General features: G+C 47.1%; 13 non-coding genes and 2 pseudogenes across 13 annotated transcripts; 7 read left to right on the top strand and 8 right to left on the bottom strand.

Moving 5' to 3' along the window:
• Nucleotides 1–496: 496 nt before the first annotated feature.
• On the bottom strand, nucleotides 497–660 carry LOC135004002 (U1 spliceosomal RNA). Its single transcript, XR_010204878.1, has one exon. It is a non-coding gene; the product is annotated as a U1 spliceosomal RNA (small nuclear RNA).
• A 692-nt stretch (nucleotides 661–1,352) lies between these two features.
• LOC135004017 (U1 spliceosomal RNA) lies at nucleotides 1,353–1,494 on the bottom strand (annotated as a pseudogene).
• A 152-nt stretch (nucleotides 1,495–1,646) lies between these two features.
• On the bottom strand, nucleotides 1,647–1,810 carry LOC135004175 (U1 spliceosomal RNA). Its single transcript, XR_010205013.1, has one exon. It is a non-coding gene; the product is annotated as a U1 spliceosomal RNA (small nuclear RNA).
• Nucleotides 1,811–8,556: 6,746 nt separating this feature from the next.
• Nucleotides 8,557–8,672, bottom strand: LOC135004219 (U5 spliceosomal RNA). Its single transcript, XR_010205056.1, has one exon. It is a non-coding gene; the product is annotated as a U5 spliceosomal RNA (small nuclear RNA).
• A 286-nt stretch (nucleotides 8,673–8,958) lies between these two features.
• On the bottom strand, nucleotides 8,959–9,074 carry LOC135004205 (U5 spliceosomal RNA). The gene has a single exon (XR_010205043.1). It is a non-coding gene; the product is annotated as a U5 spliceosomal RNA (small nuclear RNA).
• A 144-nt stretch (nucleotides 9,075–9,218) lies between these two features.
• LOC135004159 (U1 spliceosomal RNA) lies at nucleotides 9,219–9,346 on the top strand (annotated as a pseudogene).
• Nucleotides 9,347–9,939: 593 nt separating this feature from the next.
• On the top strand, nucleotides 9,940–10,103 carry LOC135004230 (U1 spliceosomal RNA). The gene has a single exon (XR_010205066.1). It is a non-coding gene; the product is annotated as a U1 spliceosomal RNA (small nuclear RNA).
• Nucleotides 10,104–10,255: 152 nt separating this feature from the next.
• LOC135003996 (U1 spliceosomal RNA) lies at nucleotides 10,256–10,418 on the top strand. The gene has a single exon (XR_010204873.1). It is a non-coding gene; the product is annotated as a U1 spliceosomal RNA (small nuclear RNA).
• A 674-nt stretch (nucleotides 10,419–11,092) lies between these two features.
• On the top strand, nucleotides 11,093–11,256 carry LOC135003844 (U1 spliceosomal RNA). The gene has a single exon (XR_010204725.1). It is a non-coding gene; the product is annotated as a U1 spliceosomal RNA (small nuclear RNA).
• A 152-nt stretch (nucleotides 11,257–11,408) lies between these two features.
• Nucleotides 11,409–11,571, top strand: LOC135004079 (U1 spliceosomal RNA). The gene has a single exon (XR_010204948.1). It is a non-coding gene; the product is annotated as a U1 spliceosomal RNA (small nuclear RNA).
• Nucleotides 11,572–12,246: 675 nt separating this feature from the next.
• Nucleotides 12,247–12,410, top strand: LOC135003908 (U1 spliceosomal RNA). The gene has a single exon (XR_010204786.1). It is a non-coding gene; the product is annotated as a U1 spliceosomal RNA (small nuclear RNA).
• A 152-nt stretch (nucleotides 12,411–12,562) lies between these two features.
• LOC135004123 (U1 spliceosomal RNA) lies at nucleotides 12,563–12,725 on the top strand. The gene has a single exon (XR_010204977.1). It is a non-coding gene; the product is annotated as a U1 spliceosomal RNA (small nuclear RNA).
• Nucleotides 12,726–22,469: 9,744 nt separating this feature from the next.
• Nucleotides 22,470–22,633, bottom strand: LOC135003867 (U1 spliceosomal RNA). Its single transcript, XR_010204748.1, has one exon. It is a non-coding gene; the product is annotated as a U1 spliceosomal RNA (small nuclear RNA).
• Nucleotides 22,634–23,288: 655 nt separating this feature from the next.
• LOC135003987 (U1 spliceosomal RNA) lies at nucleotides 23,289–23,451 on the bottom strand. The gene has a single exon (XR_010204866.1). It is a non-coding gene; the product is annotated as a U1 spliceosomal RNA (small nuclear RNA).
• A 152-nt stretch (nucleotides 23,452–23,603) lies between these two features.
• On the bottom strand, nucleotides 23,604–23,767 carry LOC135003913 (U1 spliceosomal RNA). The gene has a single exon (XR_010204791.1). It is a non-coding gene; the product is annotated as a U1 spliceosomal RNA (small nuclear RNA).
• Between the last annotated feature and the right edge of the window lie 338 nt (nucleotides 23,768–24,105).

The raw sequence follows: 24,105 nt of genomic DNA, 5'->3' as shown, positions 1-24,105 counted from the left end.
TACAGTAACATAGTAATATAGTAACATATAGTAATATAGTTTTTGAGGTTGAAAAGAGGCAAATTGCCCATCGTGTTCAACCTGTTTTAAGTTGTGATGATTCTACATACTTGCTGAATAATGTTTTATGACTAGTTAACTACTACAACTCATGTTACCCCCGGATTAACCATGTTGATATTTTAAGTATTATAACCTTGGATAGCTTTTTCATTCAGAAATGTAGCCATTCCTTTTTTAAATCCAATTACAGAGTCCACCATTACCACCTTCCCTGGCAGGGAATTCCACATCCTGATTGCCCTAACAGTGAAGATCATAGTATCTCACCTGGCAGGTAAGTAGGAGTTAAGCTAGAGCTGTGGAGGATTGCTGCTTGGGCACCCCCTGTCAAGTGAAGGAGATCCAACTGAGGCAGCACAAGGGAACTCTCGAAAGAAGAACAAGGCTAGAGGAAGATCTGAGACAAAGAAATCTGACTTTTACCAGAGCTGACCAGAGGAAAGCACAAACACAGTCCCCCACTACCACAAATAATGCAGTCGAGTTTCCCACATTTGGGGAAATCACAGGGGTCAGCATACCCAGAATGCAATGAATGAACCTCACCCTGGGAGAACAATCTTCATGACCATGGTATCTCCTATGCAAAATAAGTATGATTTGGGATAGGGCTGGGGAGGGCCGCTGCTCAGGCACATCTCTGTCAAGTAAAGGAGATTCAACTGAGGCAGCACAAGGGAACTCTCATCTGGGGACAACAACTGCAGGGAGAACACATATTTTCAGATGAACATGGGAGGGCAGAAGGCTGCCTAAAACTGAAGCATCCCCAAACAACAAACCAAATGCAACTACTAGTGCAAGCATTCCTGGGGGAAGGCCTGCAGCAGATGGATTTGCATATGGTGATGTCATCCAAGCAGTGGGTCAAAGTTGGCTTCAACCCTCGTCTGCATATGAAAAGAAAAAAGGGGTGTGCAGGGCATGGCGGCCTTTTGCGGCGCTTGGATGACCCCTAGTTCGCATTAAACACCTCTACCCTCCTTCGGTGTGGGGCTCATGTTGGCTATGCCCCAGCCCCTGAAGCATTTAAGCTGATTTCTTGCAGCAGCTGGGCACTGTAACAGCTCCAGAGCTGCTCTGTAAAGCAAGTAAAAGGGTGTGGGCCCTGCAGCACTACCTGTAGTTTGCATTGTGCGTTGGAAGGCACAAAGTAAGCAGACGGGAGAAGTCAGGATAGTGCACAAGGGTATAGAAGGGAGGGGCTCAAGAAAAAAGAAGTGGAAACAGACAGCAAACTAGGCTGGAGAGAGACCTGAGACAAAGAGATCTGAATTATATGAGAGCCGACCAGGGGAAACACAAATTATGCAGTCAAGTTTCCCACATTTGGGGAAATCGCAGGGGCAGCACACCCAGAGTGCAATGGGTGAGCCTTGCCCTGGGAGAAGCATCTTCATGATCATAGTATCTCACCTGGCAGGTAAGTAGGAGTTGGGCTAGAGCTGGGGAGGGTCGCTGCTCGGGCACCCCCCTGTCAAGTGAAGGAGATCCAACTGAGGCAGCACAAGGGAACTCTCGAAAGAAGAACAAGGCTAGAGGAAGATCTGAGACAAAGAAATCTGACTTTTACCAGAGCTGACCAGAGGAAAGCACAAACACAGTCCCCCACTACCACAAATAATGCAGTTGAGTTTCCCACATTTGGGGAAATCACAGGGGTCAGCATACCCAGAATGCAATGAATGAACCTAACCCTGGGAGAACAATCTTCATGACCATGGTATCTCCTATGCAAAATAAGTATGATTTGGGATAGGGCTGGGGAGGGCCGCTGCTCAGGCACATCTCTGTCAAGTAAAGGAGATTCAACTGAGGCAGCACAAGGGAACTCTCATCTGGGGACAACAACTGCAGGGAGAACACATATTTTCAGATGAACATGGGAGGGCAGAAGGCTGCCTAATACTGAAGCACCCCCAAAACAACAAACCAAATGCAACAACTAGTGCAAGCATTCCTGGGGGAAGGCCTGCCGCAGATGGATTTGCATATGGTGATGTCATCCAAGCAGTGGGTCAAAGTTGGTTCAAACACCTTTGCAAAGTTCTATAAGTTTGATACCCTGGCTGAGGAGGACCTCCTGTTTGCTCAATCGGTGCTGCAGAGTCATCCGCACTCTCCTGCCCGTTTGGGAGCTTTGGTATAATCCCCATGGTCCTTACGGAGTCCCCAGCATCCTCTAGGACGTAAGAGAAAATAAGATTTTAAACCTACCGGTAAATCTTTTTCTCGTAGTCCGTAGAGGATGCTGGGTGCCCGTCCCAAGTGCGGTCTACTTCTGCAAGACTTGTATATAGTTATTGCTTACATAAGGGTTATATGTTAGTTTTCATCGGTCTTGGACTGATGCTATGTTGTTTTCATACTGTTAACTGGGTAGTATATCACAAGTTATACGGTGTGATTGGTGTGGCTGGTATGAATCTTGACCTTGGATTAACAAAAATCCTTTCCTCGTACTGTCCGTCTCCTCTGGGCACAGTTTCTCTAACTGAGGTATGGAGGAGGGGCATAGAGGGAGGAGCCAGTGCACACCCAGATCAAAAGTCTTTCTTAAAGTGCCCATGTCTGCTGCGGAGCCCGTCTATCCCCCATGGTCCTTACGGAGTCCCCATCATCCTCTACGGACTACGAGAAAAAAAAATTACCGGTAGGTTTAAAATGTTATTTTTTTCTCTGCAACCCACTGCTAAATTGTGCTTCCTAGCTGTTTTTTTATAAAATCACTTAATTAAATCTAACTCTGATTACGTCAGAGAAGGCCAGGTACCCTACACCATAAGAGGGGGTATGAAATTTTGACTTGTCTACTTAAAGATCACCAAAATCTGTTGACAAGGTCAATTACATCCCTGGGTGCGATTGAACCACCAACCTTTTGGTTAATAGCCCATGTAAGTGCAAGAAATCCTGAAGCACTCACTCATCATGGGAAAGTACCAATGTGTTTCTTACAAAAATTCTCCAGATTATTGATTTTTTAAAGTTTTTCTAGGAAACGTTCTAGATGAATGCTTATTAGCCTTTGTCAGTATTGACTTTTGCAAGGTGTCTCTGTGGCACAATCGGTTAGCATGTTTGGCTATTAACCAAAAGGTTGGTGGTTCAATCCCACCCATGGATGTAATTGACCTTGTAATCAGATTTTGGTGATCTTTAAGTAGACAAGTCAAAATTTCAAAAACCCCCCTTATGGTGTAGGGTACCTGGCCTTCTCTGATGTAATCAGAGTTAGATTTGATTAAGTGATTTTATAAAAAAACAGCTAGGAAGCACAATTTAGCAGTGGGTTGCAGAGAAAAAAAATTATGCTGGCAGAAAAGTCCAATTGAGTGATTAAACAGCCCTTCATTTTCTGATTTTATGTTTATGCTAACAAATTTGCTCTCTGAAAAGTGTCCACAAAGCCAAGTCTCTGATTAACACCTTTGTATGAATGGTTTTTCACCTATTACTGAATTAAACTTGCTTCATTGGAAAGGCATCAAAGATGCATCCTCATTTCAATGTCTACTGAAATAATACAGGTTGACACCAGGAAACGTCACTGCATCATTGCTGCTTCCTCATGGGGAAGTCTGTTTAATGTGAAAACAAGGTGATATCTAATCAGCACACAGGTAAGGAATTAAGAAAATCTTTCTTTATGGGTGAAGATGTTTCTCACAAATTGTTGTCCCAATGCATCATTGAAATTCAAGATGGAAGATGATTTTCATATATCACTTGTACATTTTGCATTGCTCTTCTGGTGACAATGTAGTTTGTTTTTGTCAATTACCATTTCAGTAATAGGGTAAAGAAAATTAAGTGGATTTTTGAAAGAAAACAATGCTGTCAATATACTATTAAAACAAATTAAAATGATAAAAGTTATTTTACTTTAAGTAAAAATAAAAGAGCCAAAATATCAATCCCAGTTTTTGATTACTTTAATTATAAAAAAAAAATGCACATAGCAGAGGATAGTTTCGATCAATCGACCTCTGGGTTATGGGCCCAGCATGCTTCCATTGCACTACTCTGCTGCTCATGGAAGTGTAAGAGATCCTGAAGACTAAATTGATTAAAGGCCTAAAAGTACTGGACTATAAGGAAAGACTTACTAGGCTGAATATTTATACACTAGAAAAGAGGTGCCTAAGAGGAGATATTATTAATATCTTCAAATATGTAAAGATACATAACAAAGAGTTATCAGAGGAATTATTTATTAAAAGAACACGTGGTCACTCGCTGCGACTGGAGGAAAGTTCAGAACGCAATGGAGGAAAGGTTTCTTCACTGTTAGGGCAATCAGGATGTGGAATTCCCTGCCAGGGAAGGTGGTAATGGCGGACTCTGTAATTGGATTTAAAAAAGGAATGGATACATTTCTGAATGAAAAAGCTATCCAAGGTTATAATACTTAAAATATCAACATGGTTAATCCGGGGGAAACATGAGTTATAGTAGCTAACTAGTCATAAAACATTATTCAGCAAGTATGTAGAATCATCACAACTTAAAACAGGTTGAACACGATGGGCAATTTGCCTCTATTCAACCTCAAAAACTATGTTACTATATTACTATGTTATTGTAGTATACAGAACACCACAATGCAATGAGCAGTGATTGTGAGCACTGATGAGGATACTAGAACTGACACTGAGCAGCAAGATGCAGCACTGGACTATTAGTAATGTACTGTAGTATGCTGAGCACCACAATGCAGCACAAGACAATGAGCAGTGATACTGAGCACTGATGAGGATACTACTGAGAACTGACACTGAGCAGGAGAGACACACTACTAGTATTACTGAGCAGCAATAAGTAACCACTGATACTGAGCACTGATATTGAGATTTCCACTGAGAGAACATAGCCACGTCCTCTCCGCTCTCTCTTCAATGCACGAGTAAAAATGGCAGCAACGCGCAGCTCTTTATATGGAATCCGAATCTCGCGAGAATCCGACAGCGGGATGATGACATTTTCCCTTGTTCAGGTTTTCCGAGTCAGGCGGGAACAACCGAGCCTGCCTTGGACCAGTGTAAACCACGTGGAGTTCGTGGGGAATTCGGTTCTCGGAGAACCGAACCCGCTCCTCTCTACCTTATACCCATCAATTTTTTTATTTTCAATCTAAGCCCCTGCAGTTTTCTGTAAGCATCTGCTTCGCTATGATGATCAACAAGTCACAAGGGCAAACACTCAGGGTTTGAGGCGTAGATCTTAGGACCAGCTGCTACAAGCATGGCAGAGGTGTCACTATCACTGGTGACACCCAGAGAGGTGGCGAGGGAGATTGTAATGCAGTGCGCGCAGATAAGCAGCGCAATGGTAAAAAGGAGGCATGGTTTCATAGGTAGGGGCGTGGCCTGGTGGCCTGAATCTACATTTTGTTGCTCCGGGTGTCCCGGGGGTTGGGGGCTGCACCCGGGGACTAGTGTGTGAGCGGTGCTGGCTCCTGCACAGTGACAGGGCATGGCCACCCAGCATGACGCCTCCCTTCTTCACCATGCTGTAATTGCAGTCGCACTGCAGTTCAGCGTGATCATAAAAAATGGTGTAGGCTCCTGCTGGTGCAGACTGTATGTGCGCGCAGGAAGCCGCCACCATTTTTGTGATCACAGCGGCTGAATGTGATGTCATACAGCCGCTGTGACCACGCCCCCTGTGTCTCCTCCGTTGCAGACCCCATTTTGAAGCCTTGCCCCCGCACCGCTCCATCCCTGACTTGGAAATGGAGTGTTGCTGACCCACCTCTCCCCCCCTTCCCCGCCCCGATTGACAGGCAGAGGCGATCACATTCTCTGCGGGGTGCCGCAGAAAATGCAGGCACATGCGTATGCTCTTAGCAATTTTTGCAGTTGGATCGCTTATTGTGATTGCAATCCAACCTGAATCAGGCCCTATTACCTATCACAATGCGCTGCGGGCAGTACAAAATTGGGTTAATATAGGAGAAAAACCCCCAGACCTGTGCTCCTTAACTGTACCTGGTGGCTAGTGGAGCGGCTACCCAGTAATCAGTGTCCACCGCAGTGCGCACACGGCCCACCCCCTACGGCCTCGCTCCCCTTCATCAGCGGCCTCGTGATCCGGAAGGGTGGTGTGTGTGTGACTGACCTTAGGATGAAACCGGAGCCTCCGCTGCAGTGACCCAGCAACCAGGGCACGGGAGTATACAGCGCCGCTGGGAGTGATGAAGCTGCAGTAAAGATGTCTATTAGACCTAGCCTGCTGCAGCCCTTGTAGATTCTCATAAAACAAGTTCTTCTTTTCTTGTCAAAATTAATAGCTAAGAATAGGCTGCCTGAGGCAGGCCCCTGTTAATTGGCCTGCTACTGAAGGCACCAACTACAAACTGAGCTCCCTGTTCATGGAAGCGGGGTTATAGAGGAGAATGCACTGAGCTTCTTGGGAACAGTCAAAAGCTTTGAGCCGGTTGGTGCCTCAGATCAAGATCCTACTCTACACCCCAATGTGAATCCTTGTGGAGTCCAGTGTACCCCACAGAAGAAATTAATGTGTCACACCCATTGGCAGCAACCTTAGAATAGCTGCTGACGGGCACAATTGAGAAAGGAAGGGGGGGGACATTTGAATCCAGCACATAGATGCAATTCAAATATGTAATTTGTACCTTCCTATTTTAAAATATAATGGATGAACCTCACCCTGTGAGAACAATCTTCATGATCAAGAGATCTCATATGCAAAATAAGGATGAGTTGGGATAGGGCTGGGGAGGGTGGCTGCTCGGGCAGCCCCTCCCCCGTCAAGTTAAGGAGATTCAACTGAGGAAGCACAAGGGAACTCTCGTCTGGGGACAACAACTGCAGGGAGACCACATCTTTTCAGATGAACATGGGAGGGCGGAAGGCTGCCTAATACTGAAGCACCATATGCAACAACTAGTACAAGCATTCCTGGGGGAAGGTCTGCAGCAGACGGATTTGCATACGGTGATGTTATCCAAGCAGTGGGCCAAAGTTGACTGGAACCCTCTTCTGCATATGAAAAGAGAAAAGGGGCATGCAGGGCATGGCGGCCTTTTGCAGTGCTTGGATGACCCCTAGTTCACATTAAACACCCCCACCCTCCTTTGGTGTGGGGCTCATGTTGGCCATGCCCCATCCCCTGAAGCATTCAAGCTGATTTCTTGCAGCAGCTGGGCACTGTAACAGCTCCAGAGCTGTTCTGTAAGGCAAGTAAAAGGGTGTGGGCCCTGCAGCACCACCTGTAGTTCGCATTGTGCGTTGGAAGGCACAAAGTAAGCAGACGGGAGGAGAAGTCAGGATAGTGCGCAAGGGCATTCTTTTCTCTTAGTCCGTAGAGGATGCTGGGGTCACATTAAGAACCATGGGGTATTGACGGGATCCGCAAGAGACACGGGCACTTTAAGACTTTCAAAGGGTGTGAACTGGCTCCTCCCTCTATGCCCCTCCTCCAGACTCCAGTTATAGGAACTGTGCCCAGGGAGACGGACATTTCGAGGAAAGGATTTATTGTTAAACTAAGGTGAGCATCTTACCAGCTCACACCTTAAGCATGCCGCAGAAAGTGGCATTCAACAGAACACAAGCCAATGGCATGAACAATTGCAGCAAAAAGCTGACCAGAACCATAACACAACATGTGTATAACCACAAGTAATAACTGCAGACACAGTATGGACTGGGACGGGTGCCCAGCATCCTCTACAGACTAAGAGAAAAGGATTTACCGGTAGGTATTAAAATCCTATTTTCTCATACGACCTAGAGGATGCTGGGGTCACATTAAGAACCATGGGGTTATACCAAAGCTCTTGAACGGGTGGGAGAGTGCGTACGACTCTGCAGCACCGAATGACCCAACTTAAGGTTATCATCAGCCAAGGTATCAAACTTGTAAAACTTAGCAAAAGTGTTTACTAAATAGCTGCTCGGCAAAGTTGCAATGCCGAGACTCCCCGACCAGCTGCCAAGGATGAACCCACCTTTCTAGTAGAATGGGTCTTCACCTACTTCAGTAACGGCAATCCTGCCGTGGAACGAGCATGCTGAATCTTACCACAGATCCAGCGCATAATGGTCTGCATGGAAGCAGGACACCAAATCCTGTTGGGAGCATACAGGACAAACAGAGCCTCTGTTTTCCTAATCTGAACCGTTCTGGTGACATACATTTTCAAAGTTCTGACCACAGCCAGAGACTTTGACTCAACGAAGGTGTCAGTGGCCAAAGGCACCATGTGGAAAGATGAACCACCTTCGGCAGAAATTGTTGACGTGTCCTCAATTCTGCTCTATCTTCATGAAAGATCAAATAAAGGCTCTTGTGATACTGTTTGGTTTGTACTGTTTTCCATGTGCTCCCAGATCTTTCAAGCAAGTAGCATGGTCAAGAAAGTTCTGTTTGAAAAGAAACAAACATTTACTGTCATTGTTATGCAAATAAACTTACATTAAAGCTAACAAGAAAGCACACTCGTTCTGTCTTTAAACTGATAAAAGAAACCTCAATAATATGGGGCATGCAAAAATTGAGATAAAACTCAGTTTTGCTCCTCTCCACGGAAATCTTTAATAAAAGGCGAAATATTTGTTAGTTCTGAAGAGAAACCAGAGCATGACCAAGATTCCACCTGTCGCCTGAGTGCCATGCCAGCAGTTCTCATTCAGATCAAAGTGAGCACCCAATTTGAATGAAAGAAAGCAGATTTCTCACCAGGCTTCCCCTTGCTATAAACATGGTTTGTACTCTTTTCCATGTGCTCCCAGATCTTTCAAGCAATTAGTATGGTCAAGAAAGTTCTGCTTGAAAAGAAACAGACATTTATAGTCATTGTTATGCAAATAAACTTACATTAAAGCTAACAAGAAAGCACACTCGTTCTGTCTTTAAACTGATAAAAGAAACCCCAATAATATGGGGCATGCAAAAATTGAGATAAAACTCAGTTTTGCTCCTCTCCACAGAAATCTTTAATAAAAGGCGAAAGATTTGTTCGTTCTGAAGAGAAACCAGAGCATGACCAAGATTTTCATCTGAAAATATGTGTTCTCCCTGCAGTTGTTGTCCCCAGATGAGAGTTCCCTTGTGCTGCCTCAGTTGAATCTCCTTTACTTGACAGAGATGTGCCTGAGCAGCGGCCCTCCCCAGCCCTATCCCAAATCATACTTATTTTGCATAGGAGATACCATGGTCATGAAGATTGTTCTCCCAGGGTGAGGTTCATTCATTGCATTCTGGGTATGCTGACCCCTGTGATTTTCCCAAATGTGGGAAACTCGCTTTTATACCCTTGTGCACTATCCTGACTTCTCCTCCTGTCTGCTTACTTTGTGCCTTCCAATGCACAATGCAAACTACAGGTAGTGCTGCAGGGCCCACACCCTTTTACTTGCCTTACAGAGCAGCTCTGGAGCTGTTACAGTGCCAAGCTGCTGCAAGAAATCAGCTTGAATGCTTCAGGGGATGGGGCATGGCCAACATGAGCCCCACACCGAAGGAGGGTGGGGGTGTTTAATGCGAACTAAGGGTCATCCAAGCACCGCAAAAGGCCGCCATGCCCTGCATACCCCTTTTCTCTTTTCATATGCAGATGAGGGTTCCAGCAAACTATGGCCCACTGCTTGGATGACATCACCGTATGCAAATCCGTCTTCTGCAGAACTTCCCCCAGGAATGCTTGTACTAGTTGTTGCATTTGGTTTGTTGTTTGGGGGTGCTTCAGTTTTAGGCAGCCTTCTGCCCTCCCATGTTCATCTGAAAAAATGTGTTCCCCCTGCAGTTGTTGTCCCCAGATGAGAGTTCCCTTGTGCTGCCTCAGTTGAATCTCCTTTACTTGACAGAGATGTGCATGAGCAGCGGCCCTCCCCAGCTCTATCCCAAATCATACTTATTTTGCATAGGAGATACCATGGTCATGAAGATTGTTCTCCCAGGGTGAGGTTCATTCATTGCATTTTGGGTATGCTGACCCCTGTGATTTACCCAAATGTGGGAAACTCGACTGCATTATTTGTGGTAGTGGGGGACTGTGTTTGTGCTTTCCTCTGGTCAGCTCTGGTAAAACTCAGATTTCTTTGTCTCAGATTTTCCTCTAGCCTTGTTCTTCTTTCGAGAGTTCCCTTGTGCTGCCTCAGTTGGATCTCCTTCACTTTACAGGGAAGTACCCGAGCAGCGACCCTCCCCAGCTCTCGCCCAACTCCTACTTACCTGCCAGGTGAGATACTATGATCATGAAGGTGCTTCTCCCAGGGCAAGGCTCACCCATTGCACTCTGGGTGTGCTGCTCCTGCGATTTCCCCAAATGTGGGAAACTTGACTGCATAATTTGTGTTTCCCCTGGTCGGCTCTCGTATAATTCAGATCTCTTTGTCTCAGGTCTCTCTCCAGCCTAGTTTGCTGTCTGTTTCCACTTCTCTTTTCTTGAGCCGCTCCCTTCTATGCCCTTGCGCACTATCCTGACTTCTCCTCCTTTCTGCTTACTTTGTGCCTTCCAACGCACAATGCGAACTATAGGTAGTGCTGCAGGGCCCACACCCTTTTACTTGCCTTACAGAGCAGCTCTGGAGCTGTTACAGTGCCCAGCTGCTGCAAGAAATCAGCTTGAATGCTTCAGGGGCTGGGGCATAGCCAACATGAGCCCCACACCGAAGGAGGGTGGAGGTGTTTAATGCAAACTAGGGGTCATCCAAGCGCCGCAAAAGGCCGCCATGCCCTGCATAACCCTTTTCTCTTTTTATATGCAGATGAGGGTTCCAGCCAACTTTGGCCCACTGCTTGGATGACATCACCGTATGCAAATCCGTCTTCTGCAGACCTTCACCCTGGAATGCTTTTACTAGTTGTTGCATTTGGTTTGTTGTTTGGGGATGCTTCAGTATTAGGCAGCCTTCTGCCCTCCCATGTTCATCTGAAAATATGTGTTCTCCCTGCAGTTGTTGTACCCAGATGAGAGTTCCCTTGTGCTGCCTCAGTTGAATCTCCTTTACTTGACAGAGATGTGCCTGAGCAGCGGCCCTCCCCAGCCCTATCCCAAATCATACTTATTTTGCATAGGAGTTACCATGGTCATGAAGATTGTTCTCCCAGGGTGAGGTTCATTCATTGCATTCTGGGTATGCTGACCCCTGTGATTTCCCCAAATGTGGGAAACTCGACTGCATTATTTGTGGTAGTGGGGGACTGTGTTTGTGCTTTCCTCTGGTCAGCTCTAGTAAAAGTCAGATTTCTTTGTCTCAGATCTTCCTCTAGCCTTGTTCTTCTTTCGAGAGTTTCTTTGTGCTGCCTCAGTTGGATCTCCTTCACTTGACAGGGGGGTGCCCGAGCAGCGACCCTCCCCAGCTCTAGCCCAACTCCTACTTACCTGCCAGGTGAGATACTATGATCAGGAAGTTGCTTCTCCCAGGGCAAGGCTCACCCATTGCACTCTGGGTGTGCTGCTCCTACGATTTCCCCAAATGTGGGACACTTGACTGCATAATTTGTGTTTCCTCTGGTCGGCTCTCGTATAATTCAGATCTCTTTGTCTCAGGTCTTTCTCCAGCCTAGTTTGCTGTCTGTTTCCACTTCTTTTATCTTGAGCCCCTCCCTTCTATACCCTTGTGCACTATCCTGACTTCTCCTCCCGTCTGCTTACTTTGTGCCTTCCAATGCACAATGCAAACTACAGGTAGTGCTGCAGGGCCCACACAATCTTTTACTTGCCTTACAGAGCAGCTCTGGAGCTGTTACAGTGCCCAGCTGCTGCAAGAAATCAGCTTGAATGCTTCAGGGGATGGGGCATGGCCAACATGAGCCCCACACCAAAGGTGGATGGGGGTGTTTAATGCGAACTAGGGGTCATCCAAGCACCGCAAAAGGCCGCCATGCCCTGCACGCCCCTTTTCTCTTTTCATATGCAGATGAGGGTTGAAGCCAACTTTGACCCACTGCTTGGATGACATCACCATATGCAAATCCATCTGCTGCAGGCCTTCCCCCAGGAATGCTTGCACTAGTTGTTGCATTTGGTTTGTTGTTTGGGGGTGCTTCAGTTTTAGGCAGCCTTCTGCCCTCCCATGTTCATCTGAAAATATGTGTTCTCCCTGCAGTTGTTGTCCCCAGATGAGAGTTCCCTTGTGCTGCCTCAGTTGAATCTCCTTTACTTGACAGAGATGTGCCTGAGCAGCGGCCCTCCCAGCCCTATCCAAAATCATACTTATTTTGCATAGGAGACACCATGGTCATGAAGATTGTTCTCCCAGGGTGAGGTTCATTCATTGCATTCTGGGTATGCTGACCCCTGTGATTTCCCCAAATGTGGGAAACTCGCCTGCATTTTTTGTGGTAGTGGGGGACTGTGTTTGTGTTTTCCTCTGGTCAGCTCTGGTAAAAGTCAGATTTCTTTGTCTCATATATTCCTCTAGCCTTGTTCTTCTTTCGAGAGTACCCTTGTGCTGCCTCAGTTGGATCTCCTTCACTTGACAGGGGGGTGCCCGAGCAGTGACCCTCCCCAGCTCTAGCCCAACTCCTACTTACCTGCCAGGTGAGATACTATGATCATGAAGGTGCTTCTCCAAGGGCAAGGCTCACCCATTGCACTCTGGGTGTGCTGCTCCTGCGATTTCCCCAAATGTGGGAAACTTGATTGCATAATTTGTGTTTCCCCTGGTCGGCTCTCGTATAATTCAGATCTCTTTGTCTCAGGTCTCTCTCCAGCCTAGTTTGCTGTCTGTTTCCACTTCTCTTTTCTGGAGCCACTGCCTTCTATGCCCTTGCGCACTATCCTGACTTCTCCCGTCTGCTTACTTTGTGCCTTCCAACACACAATGCGAACTACAGGTAGTGCTGCAGGGCCCACACCCTTTTAGTTGCCTTACAGAGCAGCTCTGGAGCTGTTACAGTGCCCAGCTGCTGCAAGAAATCAGCTTGAATGCTTCAGGGGCTGGGGCATAGCCAACATGAGCCCCACACCAAAGGAGGGTGGGGGTGTTTAATGCGAACTAGGGGTCATCCAAGCACTGCAAAAGGCCGCCATGCCCTGCATGCCCCTTTTCTCTTTTCATATGCAAATGAGGGTTCCAGCCAACTTTGGCCCACTGCTTGGATGACATCACCGTATGCAAATCCGTCTGCTGCAGACCTTCCCCCAGGAATGCTTGTACTAGTTGTTGCATATGGTTTGATATTTGATGGTGCTTCAGTATTAGGCAGCCTTCCGCCCTCCCATGTTCATCTGAAAAGATGTGGTCTCCCTGCAGTTGTTGTCCCCAGACGAGAGTTCCCTTGTGCTTCCTCAGTTGAATCTCCTTAACTTGACGGGGGAGGGGCCGAGCAGCCACCCTCCCCAGCCCTATCCCAACTCATACTTATTTTGCATATGAGATCTCTTGATCATGAAGATTGTTCTCACAGGGTGAAGTTCCTCCATTATATTTTAAAATAGGAAGGTACAAATTACATATTTGAATTGCATCTATGTGCTGGATTCAAATGTCCCCCCCCCCCTTCCTTTCTCAATTGTGCCCATCAGCAGCTATTCTAAGGTTGCTGCCAATGGGTGTGACACATTAATTTCTTCTGTGGGGTACACAGGACTCCACAAGGATTCACATTGGGGTGTAGAGTAGGATCTTGATCTGAGGCACCAACCGGCTCAAAGCTTTTGACTGTTCCCAAGATGCTCAGTGCATCCTCCTCTATAACCCCGCTTCCATGAACAGGGAGCTCAGTTTGTAGTTGGTGCCTTCAGTAGCAGGCCACTTAACAGGGGCCTGCCTCAGGCAGCCTATTCTTAGCTATTCATTTTGACAAGAAAAGAAGAACTTGTTTTATGAGAATCTACAAGGGCTGCAGCAGGCTAGGTCTAATAGACATCTTTACTGCAGCTTCATCACTCCCAGCGGCGCTGTATACTCCCGTGCCCTGGTTGCTGGGTCACTGCAGCGGAGGCTCCGGTTTCTTCCTAAGGTCAGTCACACACACACCGCCCTTCCGGATCACGAGGCCGCTGATGAAGGGGAGCGTGGCCGTAGGGGGTGGACCGTGTGCGCACTGGCGTGGACACTGATTACTGGGCAGCCGCTCCACTAGCCACCAGGTACAGTTAAGGAGCACAGGTCTGGGGGTTTTTCTCCTATATTAAACCAATTTTGTACTGCCCGCAGCGCATTGTGATAGGTAATAGGGCCTGATTCAGGTTGGATTGCAATCACAATAAGTGATCCAACTGCAAAAATTGCTAAGAGCATACGCATGTGCCTGCATTTTCTGCGGCACCCCGCAGAGAATGCGATCGCCTCTGCCTGTCAATCGGGGCAGGGGGGGAGAGGGGGGTCAGCAACACTCCATTTCCAAGTCAGGGATGGAGCGGTGCGGGGGCAAGGCTTCAAAATGGGGTCTGCAATGGAGGAGACACAGGGGGCGTGGTCACAGCGGCTGTATGACATCACATTCAGCCGCTGTGATCACAAAAATGGTGGCGGCTTCCTGCGCGCACATACAGTCTGCACCAGCAGGAGGCTACACCATTTTTTATGATCACGCTGAACTGCAGTGCGACTGCAATTACAGCATGGTCAAGAAGGGAGGCGTCATGCTGGGTGGCCATAAGAGATGAGCGGGTTCGGTTCCTCGGAATCCGAACCCGCCCGAACTTCACCCTTTTTTGCACGGGTCCGAGCAGACTCGGATCCTCCCGCCTTGCTCGGTTAACCCGAGCGCGCCCGAACGTCATCATCCCGCTGTCGGATTCTCACGAGACTTGGATTCTATATAAGGAGCCGCGCGTCGCCGCCATTTTCACACATGCATTGAGATTGATAGGGAGAGGACGTGGCTGGCGTCCTCTCCGTTTAGATTAGAAGATAGAGACGAGTGACATTTGATTTACTACTAATTTGGGGAGCAGTTGAACTTGTCAGGAGTACTCAGTAGTGTAGAGTTTTGCTGATAGTGACCACCAGTTTTATTATTTATAATCCGTTCTCTGCCTGAAAAAAAACGATACACATACCATATCTGTGCTCAGCCTCAGTGTGCTGCATGATATATCATCTATGTATATCTGACTGTGCTGAGTGCTCACTGCTCACACAGCTTAATTGTGGGGGAGACTGGGGAGCAGTTATAGCAGGAGTACAGTGAACACTTTTGCTGCCAGTGTGACCACCAGTATATTGTCTGCCTGAAAAAGTTAAACACTCCTGTGGTGTTTTTTTTTTATTCTATAAACGCATTCTGCTGACAGTGTCCAGCAGGTCCGTCATACATATATTATATAAATATTTATCTGCAGTAGTGTTATATTTTTTTTTTCATCTTTATCATCTCTATATTAGCAGACGCAGTACGGTAGTTCACGGCTGTGGCTATCTCTGTGTCGTCAGTGCTCGTCCATAATTGTATACCTACCTACCTGTGGTGGGGTTTTTTTTCTATCTTCTTCATACTAGTAGTTTAGGAGTCTACTGACAGTGTCCACCAGGTCCATCATTATATTATATATACCTACAGTAGTAATATATTTATTATATTATCTATACTAGTAGACGCAGTACGGTAGTCCACGGCTGTGGCTATCTCTGTGTCGTCAGTGCTCGTCCATAATTGTATACCTACCTACCTGTGGTGGGTTTTTTTTTTATCTTCTTCATACTAGTAGTTTAGCAGTCTGCTGACAGTGTCCACCAGGTCCGTCATTATATTATATACCTACAGTAGTAATATATTTATTATATTATCTATACTAGCAGACGCAGTACGGTAGTCCACGGCTGTACCTACCTCTGTGTCGTCAGTGCTCGTCCATAATTGTATACCTACCTGTGGTGGGGTTTTTTTTTCTATCTTCTTCATACTAGTAGTTTAGGAGTCTGCTGACAGTGTCCACCAGGTCCGTCATTATATTATATACCTACAGTAGTAATATATTTAGTATATTATCTATACTAGCAGACGCAGTACGGTAGTTCACGGCTGTACCTACCTCTGTGTCGTCACTCGTCCATAATTGTATACCTAACTGTGGTGGTTTTTTTTTTCTATCTTCTTCATACTAGTAGTTTAGCAGTCTGCTGACAGTGTCCACCAGGTCCGTCATTATATTATATATACCTACAGTAGTTATATATATTTTTTTTTATATCATTAATTATCATCTCTATACTAGCAGACGCAGTACGGTAGTCCACGGCTGTGGCTATCTCTGTGTCGTCAGTGCTCGTCCATAATTGTATACCTACCTACCTGTGGTGGAAGTTTTTTTCTATCTTCTTCATACTAGTAGTTTAGCAGTCTGCTGACAGTGTCCACCAGGTCCGTCATTATATTATATATACCTACAGTAGTTATATATATATTTTTTTTATATCATTAATTATCATCTCTATACTAGCAGACGCAGTACGGTAGTCCACGGCTGTAGCTACCTCTGTGTCGTCAGTCACTCGTCATCCATAAGTATACTAGTATCCATCCATCTCCATTGTTTACCTGAGGTGCCTTTTAGTTGTGCCTATTAAAATATGGAGAACAAAAATGTTGAGGTTCCAAAAATAGGGAAAGATCAAGATCCACTTCCACCTCGTGCTGAAGCTGCTGCCACTAGTCATGGCCGAGACGATGAAATTCCATCAACGTCGTCTGCCAAGGCCGATGCCCAATGTCATAGTACAGAGCATGTAAAATCCAAAACACAAAAGATCAGTAAAAAAAGGACTCAAAAATCTAAATAAAAATCGTCGGAGGAGAAGCGTAAACTTGCCAATATGCCATTTACCACACGGAGTGGCAAGGAACGGCTGAGGCCCTGGCCTATGTTCATGGCTAGTGGTTCAGCTTCACATGAGGATGGAAGCACTCAGCCTCTCGCTAGAAAAATGAAAAGACTTAAGCTGGCAAAAGCACAGCAAAGAACTGTGCGTTCTTCAAAATCACAAATCCACAAGGAGAGTCCAATTGTGTCGGTTGCGATGCCTGACCTTCCCAACACTGGACGTGAAGAGCATGCACCTTCCACCATTTGCATGCCCCCTGCAAGTGCTGGAAGGAGCACCCGCAGTCCAGTTCCTGATAGTCAGATTGAAGATGTCAGTGTTGAAGTACACCAGGATGAGGAGGATATGGGTGTTGCTGGCGCTGGGGAGGAAATTGACAAGAAGGATTCTGATGGTGAGGTGGTTTGTTTAAGTCAGGCACCCGGCGAGACACCTGTTGTCCGTGGGAGGAATATGGCCATTGACATGCCTGGTGAAAATACCAAAAAAATCAGCTCTTCGGTGTGGAAGTATTTCAACAGAAATGCGGACAACAGGTGTCAAGCCGTGTGTTGCCTTTGTCAAGCTGTAATAAGTAGGGGTAAGGACGTTAACCACCTCGGAACATCCTCCCTTATACGTCACCTGCAGCGCATTCATCATAAGTCAGTGACAAGTTCAAAAACTTTGGGCGACAGCGGAAGCAGTCCACTGACCAGTAAATCCCTTCCTCTTGTAACCAAGCTCACGCAAACCACCCCACCAACTCCCTCAGTGTCAATTTCCTCCTTCCCCAGGAATGCCAATAGTCCTGCAGGCCATGTCACTGGCAATTCTGACGAGTTCTCTCCTGCCTGGGATTCCTCCGATGCATCCTTGAGTGTAACGCCTACTGCTGCTGGCGCTGCTGTTGTTGCTGCTGGGAGTCGATGGTCATCCCAGAGGGGAAGTCGTAAGACCACTTTTACTACTTCCACCAAGCAATTGACTGTCCAACAGTCCTTTGCAAGGAAGATGAAATATCACAGCAGTCATCCTGCTGCAAAGCGGATAACTGAGGCCTTGGCATCCTGGGCAGTGAGAAACGTGGTTCCGGTATCCATCATTACTTCAGAGCCAACTATAGACTTGATTGAGGTACTGTGTCCCCGGTACCAAATACCATCTAGGTTCCATTTCTCTAGGCAGGCGATACCGAAAATGTACACAGACCTCAGAAAAAGACTCACCAGTGTCCTAAAAAATGCAGTTGTACCCAATGTCCACTTAACCACGGACATGTGGACAAGTGGAGCAGGGCAGACTCAGGACTATATGACTGTGACAGCCCACTGGGTAGATGTATTGACTCCCGCCGCAAGAACAACAGCGGCGGCACCAGTAGCAGCATCTCGCAAACGCCAACTCTTTCCTAGGCAGGCTACGCTTTGTATCACCGCTTTCCAGAATACGCACACAGCTGAAAACCTCTTACGGCAACTGAGGAAGATCATCACAGAATGGCTTACCCCAATTGGACTCTCCTGTGGATTTGTGGCATCGGACAACGCCAGCAATATTGTGCGTGCATTATATCTGGGCAAATTCCAGCACGTCCCATGTTTTGCACATACCTTGAATTTGGTGGTGCAGAATTATTTAAAAAACGACAGGGGCGTGCAAGAGATGCTGTCGGTGGCCACAAGAATTGCGGGACACTTTCGGCGTACAGGCACCACGTACAGAAGACTGGAGCAACACCAAAAACGCCTGAACCTGCCCTGCCATCATCTGAAGCAAGAAGTGGTAACGAGGTGGAATTCAACCCTCTATATGCTTCAGAGGATGGAGGAGCAGCAAAAGGCCATTCAAGCCTATACATCTGACCACGATATAGGAGGTGGAATGCACCTGTCTCAAGCGCAGTGGAGAATGATTTCAACGTTGTGCAAGGTTCTGCAACCTTTTGAACTTGCCACACGTGAAGTCAGTTCAGACACTGCCAGCCTGAGTCAGGTCATTCCCCTCATCAGGCTTTTGCAGAAGAAGCTGGAGACATTGAAGGAGGAGCTAAGACAGAGCGATTCCGCTAGGCATGTGGGACTTGTGGATGGAGCCCTTCATTCGCTTAACCAGGATTCACGGGTGGTCAATCTGTTGAAATCAGAGCACTACATTTTGGCCACCGTGCTCGATCCTAGATTTAAAACCTACGTTGTATCTCTCTTTCCGGCAGACACAAGTCTGCAGGGGTTCAAAGACCTGCTGGTGAGAAAATTATCAAGTCAAGCGGAACTTGATCGGTCAACAGCTCCTCCTTCACATTCTCCCGCAATTGGGGGTGCGAGGAAAAGGCTCAGAATTCCGAGCCCACCCGCTGGCGGTGATGCAGGGCAGTCTGGAGCGACTGCTGATGCTGACATCTGGTCCGGACTGAAGGACCTGCCAACGATTACGGACATGTCGTCTACTGTCACTGCATATGATTCTCTCACCATTGAAAGAATGGTGGAGGATTATATGAGTGACCGCATCCAAGTAGGCACGTCAGACAGTCCGTACGTATACTGGCAGGAAAAAGAGGCAATTTGGAGGCCCTTGCACAAACTGGCTTTATTCTACCTAAGTTGCCCTCCCACAAGTGTGTACTCCGAAAGAGTGTTTAGTGCCGCCGCTCACCTTGTCAGCAATCGGCGTACGAGGTTACTTCCAGAAAATGTGGAGAAGATGATGTTCATTAAAATGAATTATAATCAATTTCTCCGTGGAGACATTGACCAGCAGCAATTGCCTCCACAAAGTACACAGGGAGCTGAGATGGTGGATTCCAGTGGGGACGAATTGATAATCTGTGAGGAGGGGGATGTACACGGTGATGAATCGAAGGATGATGATGAGGTGGACATCTTGCCTCTATAGAGCCAGTTTGTGCAAGGAGAGATTAATTGCTTCTTTTTTGGTGGGGGTCCAAACCAACCCGTCATTTCAGTCACAGTCGTGTGGCAGACCCTGTCACTGAAATGATGGGTTGGTTAAAGTGTGCATGTCCTGTTTATACAACATAAGGGTGGGTGGGAGGGCCCAAGGCAATTCCACCTTGCACCTCTTTTTTCTTTTATTTTTCTTTGCGTCATGTGCTGTTTGGGGAGTGTTTTTTGGAAGGGCCATCCTGCGTGACACTGCAGTGCCACTCCTAGATGGGCCAGGTGTTTGTGTCGGCCACTTGGGTCGCTGAGCTTAGTCACACAGCTACCTCATTGCGCCTCTTTTTTTCTTTGCGTCATGTGCTGTTTGGGGAGTGTTTTTTGGAAGGGCAATCCTGCGTGACACTGCAGTGACACTCCTAGATGGGCCAGGTGTTTGTGTCGGCCACTTGGGTCGCTGAGCTTAGTCACACAGCTACCTCATTGCGCCTCTTTTTTTCTTTGCGTCATGTGCTGTTTGGGGAGTGTTTTTTGGAAGGGCCATCCTGCGTGACACTGCAGTGCCACTCCTAGATGGGCCAGGTGTTTGTGTCGGCCACTTGGGTCGCTGAGCTTAGTCACACAGCTACCTCATTGCGCCTCTTTTTTTCTTTGCGTCATGTGCTGTTTGGGGAGTGTTTTTGGAAGGGCCATCCTGCGTGACACTGCAGTGCCACTCCTAGATGGGCCAGGTGTTTGTGTCGGCCACTTGGGTCGCTGAGCTTAGTCACACAGCTACCTCATTGCGCCTCTTTTTTTCTTTGCGTCATGTGCTGTTTGGGGAGTGTTTTTTGGAAGGGCCATCCTGCGTGACACTGCAGTGCCACTCCTAGATGGGCCAGGTGTTTGTGTCGGCCACTTGGGTCGCTGAGCTTAGTCACACAGCTACCTCATTGCGCCTCTTTTTTTCTTTGCGTCATGTGCTGTTTGGGGAGTGTTTTTTGGAAGGGCCATCATGCGTGACACTGCAGTGCCACTCCTAGATGGGCCAGGTGTTTGTGTCGGCCACTTGGGTCACTGAGCTTAGTCATCCAGCGACCTCGGTGCAAATTTTAGGACTAAAAATAATATTGTGAGGTGTGAGGTGTTAAGAATAGACTGAAAATGAGTTGAAATTATGGTTATTGAGGTTAATAATACTTTGGGATCAAAATGACTCCCAAATTCTATGATTTAAGCTGTTTTTTAGGGTTTTTTGAAAAAAACACCCGAATCCAAAACACACCCGAATCCGACAAAAAAAATTCGGTGAGGTTTAGCCAAAACGCGTTCGAACCCAAAACACGGCCGCGGAACCGAACCCAAAACCAAAACACAAAACCCGAAAAATTTCCGGTGCACATCTCTAGTGGCCATGCCATGTCACTGTGCAGGAGCCAGCACCGCTCACACACTAGTCCCCGGTGCAGCCCCCAACCCCCGGGACACCCGGAGCAACAAAATGTAGATTCAGGCCACCAGGCAACGCCCCTACCTATGAAACCATGCCTCCTTTTTACCATTGCGCTGCTTATCTGCGCGCACTGCATTACAATCTCCCTCGCCACCTCTCTGGGTGTCACCAGTGATAGTGACACCTCTGCCATGCTTGTAGCAGCTGGTCCTAAGATCTACGCCTCAAGCCCTGAGTGTTTGCCCTTGTGACTTGTTGATCATCATAGCAAAGCAGATGCTTACAGAAAACTGCAGGGGCTTAGATTGAAAATAAAAAAAATTGATGGGTATAAGGTAGAGAGGAGCGGGTTCGGTTCTCCGAGAACCGAATTCCCCACGAACTCCACGTGGTTTACACTGGTACGAGGCAGGCTCGGTTGTTCCCGCCTGACTCGGAAAACCTGAACAAGGGAAAATGTCATCATCCCGCTGTCGGATTCTCGCGAGATTCGGATTCCATATAAAGAGCTGCGCGTTGCCGCCATTTTTACTCGTGCATTGAAGAGAGAGCGGAGAGGACGTGGCTATGTTCTCTCAGTGGAAATCTCAATATCAGTGCTCAGTATCAGTGGATACTTATTGCTGCTCAGTAATACTAGTAGTGTGTCTCTCCTGCTCAGTGTCAGTTCTCAGTAGTATCCTCATCAGTGCTCAGTATCACTGCTCATTGTCTTGTGCTGCATTGTTGTGCTCAGCATACTACAGTACATTACTAATAGTCCAGTGCTGCATCTTGCTGCTCAGTGTCAGTTCTAGTATCCTCATCAGTGCTCACTATCCCTGCTCATTGCATTGTGGTGTTCTGTATACTACAGTAACATAGTAATATAGTAACATATAGTAACATAGTTTTTGAGGTTGAATAGAGGCAAATTGCCCATCGTGTTCAACCTGTTTTAAGTTGTGATGATTCTACATACTTGCTGAATAATGTTTTATGACTAGTTAGCTACTACAACTCATGTTACCCCCGGATTAACCATGTTGATATTTTAAGTATTATAACCTTGGATAGCTTTTTCATTCAGAAATTTATCCATTCCTTTTTTAAATCCAATTACAGAGTCCGCCATTACCACCTTCCCTGGCAGGGAATTCCACATCCTGATTGCCCTAACAGTGAAGATCATAGTATCTCACCTGGCAGGTAAGTAGGAGTTGGGCCAGAGCTGTGGAGGATTGCTGCTCGGGCACCCCCTGTCAAGTGAAGGAGATCCAACTGAGGCAGCACAAGGGAACTCTCGAAAGAAGAACAAGGCTAGAGGAAGATCTGAGACAAAGAAATCTGACTTTTACCAGAGCTGACCAGAGGAAAGCACAAACACAGTCCCCCACTACCACAAATAATGCAGTCGAGTTTCCCACATTTGGGGAAATCACAGGGGTCAGCATACCCAGAATGCAATGAATGAACCTCACCCTGGGAGAACAATCTTCATGACCATGGTATCGCCTATGCAAAATAAGTATGATTTGGGATAGGGCTGGGGAGGGCCGCTGCTCAGGCACATCTCTGTCAAGTAAAGGAGATTCAACTGAGGCAGCACAAGGGAACTCTCATCTGGGGACAACAACTGCAGGGAGAACACATATTTTCAGATGAACATGGGAGGGCAGAAGGCTGCCTAATACTGAAGCACCCCCAAACAACAAACCAAATGCAACAACTAGTACAAGCATTCCTGGGGGAAGTTCTGCAGAAGACGGATTTGCATACGGTGATGTCATCCAAGCAGTGGGCCAAAGTTGGCTGGAACCCTCATCTGCATATGAAAAGAGAAAAGGGGTATGCAGGGCATGGCGGCCTTTTGCGGCGCTTGGATGACCCTTAGTTCGCATTAAACACCCCCACCCTCCTTCGGTGTGGGGCTCATGTTGCCAATGCCCCAGCCCCTGAAGCATTCAAGCTGATTTCTTACAGCAGCTTGGCACTGTAACAGCTCCAGAGCTGCTCTGTAAGGCAAGTAAAAGGGTGTGTAGTTTGCATTGTGCATTGGAAGGCACAAAGTAAGCAGACAGGAGGAGAAGTCAGGATAGTGCACAAGGGTATAAAAGGGAGGGGCTCAAGAAAAAAGAAGTGGAAACAGACAGCAAACTAGGTTGGAGAGAGACCTGAGACAAAGAGATCTGAATTATACGAGAGCCGACCAGGGGAAACACAAATTATGCAGTCAAGTTTCCCACATTTGGGGAAATCGCAGGGGCAGCACACCCAGAGTGCAATGGGTGAGCCTTGCCCTGGGAGAAGCACCTTCATGATCATAGTATCTCACCTGGCAGGTAAGTAGGAGTTGGGCTTGAGCTGGGGAGGGTCGCTGCTCGGGCACCCCCCTGTCAAGTGAAGGAGATCCAACTGAGGCAGCACAAGGGAACTCTCGAAAGAAGAACAAGGCTAGAGGAAGATCTGAAACAAAGAAATCTGACTTTTACCAGAGCTGACCAGAGGAAAACACAAACACAGTCCCCCACTACCACAAATAATGCAGTCGAGTTACCCACATTTGGGGAAATCACAGGGGTCAGCATACCCAGAATGCAATGAATGAACCTCACCCTGGGAGAATAATCTTCATGACCATGGTATCTCCTATGCAAAATAAGTATGATTTGGGATAGGGCTGGGGAGGGCCGCTGCTCAGGCACATCTCTGTCAAGTAAAGGAGATTCAACTGAGGCAGCACAAGGGAACTCTCATCTGGGACAACAACTGCAGGGAGAACACATATTTTCAGATGAACATGGGAGGGCAGAAGGCTGCCTAATACTGAAGCACCCCCAAACAACAAACCAAATGCAACAACTAGTGCAAGCATTCCTGGGGGAAGGCCTGCCGCAGATTGATTTGCATATGGTGATGTCATCCAAGCAGTGGGTCAAAGTTGGCTTCAACCTTCGTCTGCATATGAAAAGAGAAAAGGGGCGTGCAGGGCATGGCGGCCTTT

This window comes from Pseudophryne corroboree, unplaced genomic scaffold, assembly GCF_028390025.1.
Source record: "Pseudophryne corroboree isolate aPseCor3 unplaced genomic scaffold, aPseCor3.hap2 scaffold_191, whole genome shotgun sequence".
NCBI classification, from domain to species: domain Eukaryota; kingdom Metazoa; phylum Chordata; class Amphibia; order Anura; family Myobatrachidae; genus Pseudophryne; species Pseudophryne corroboree.
This window is presented reverse-complemented; position numbering and strand designations above follow the sequence as displayed.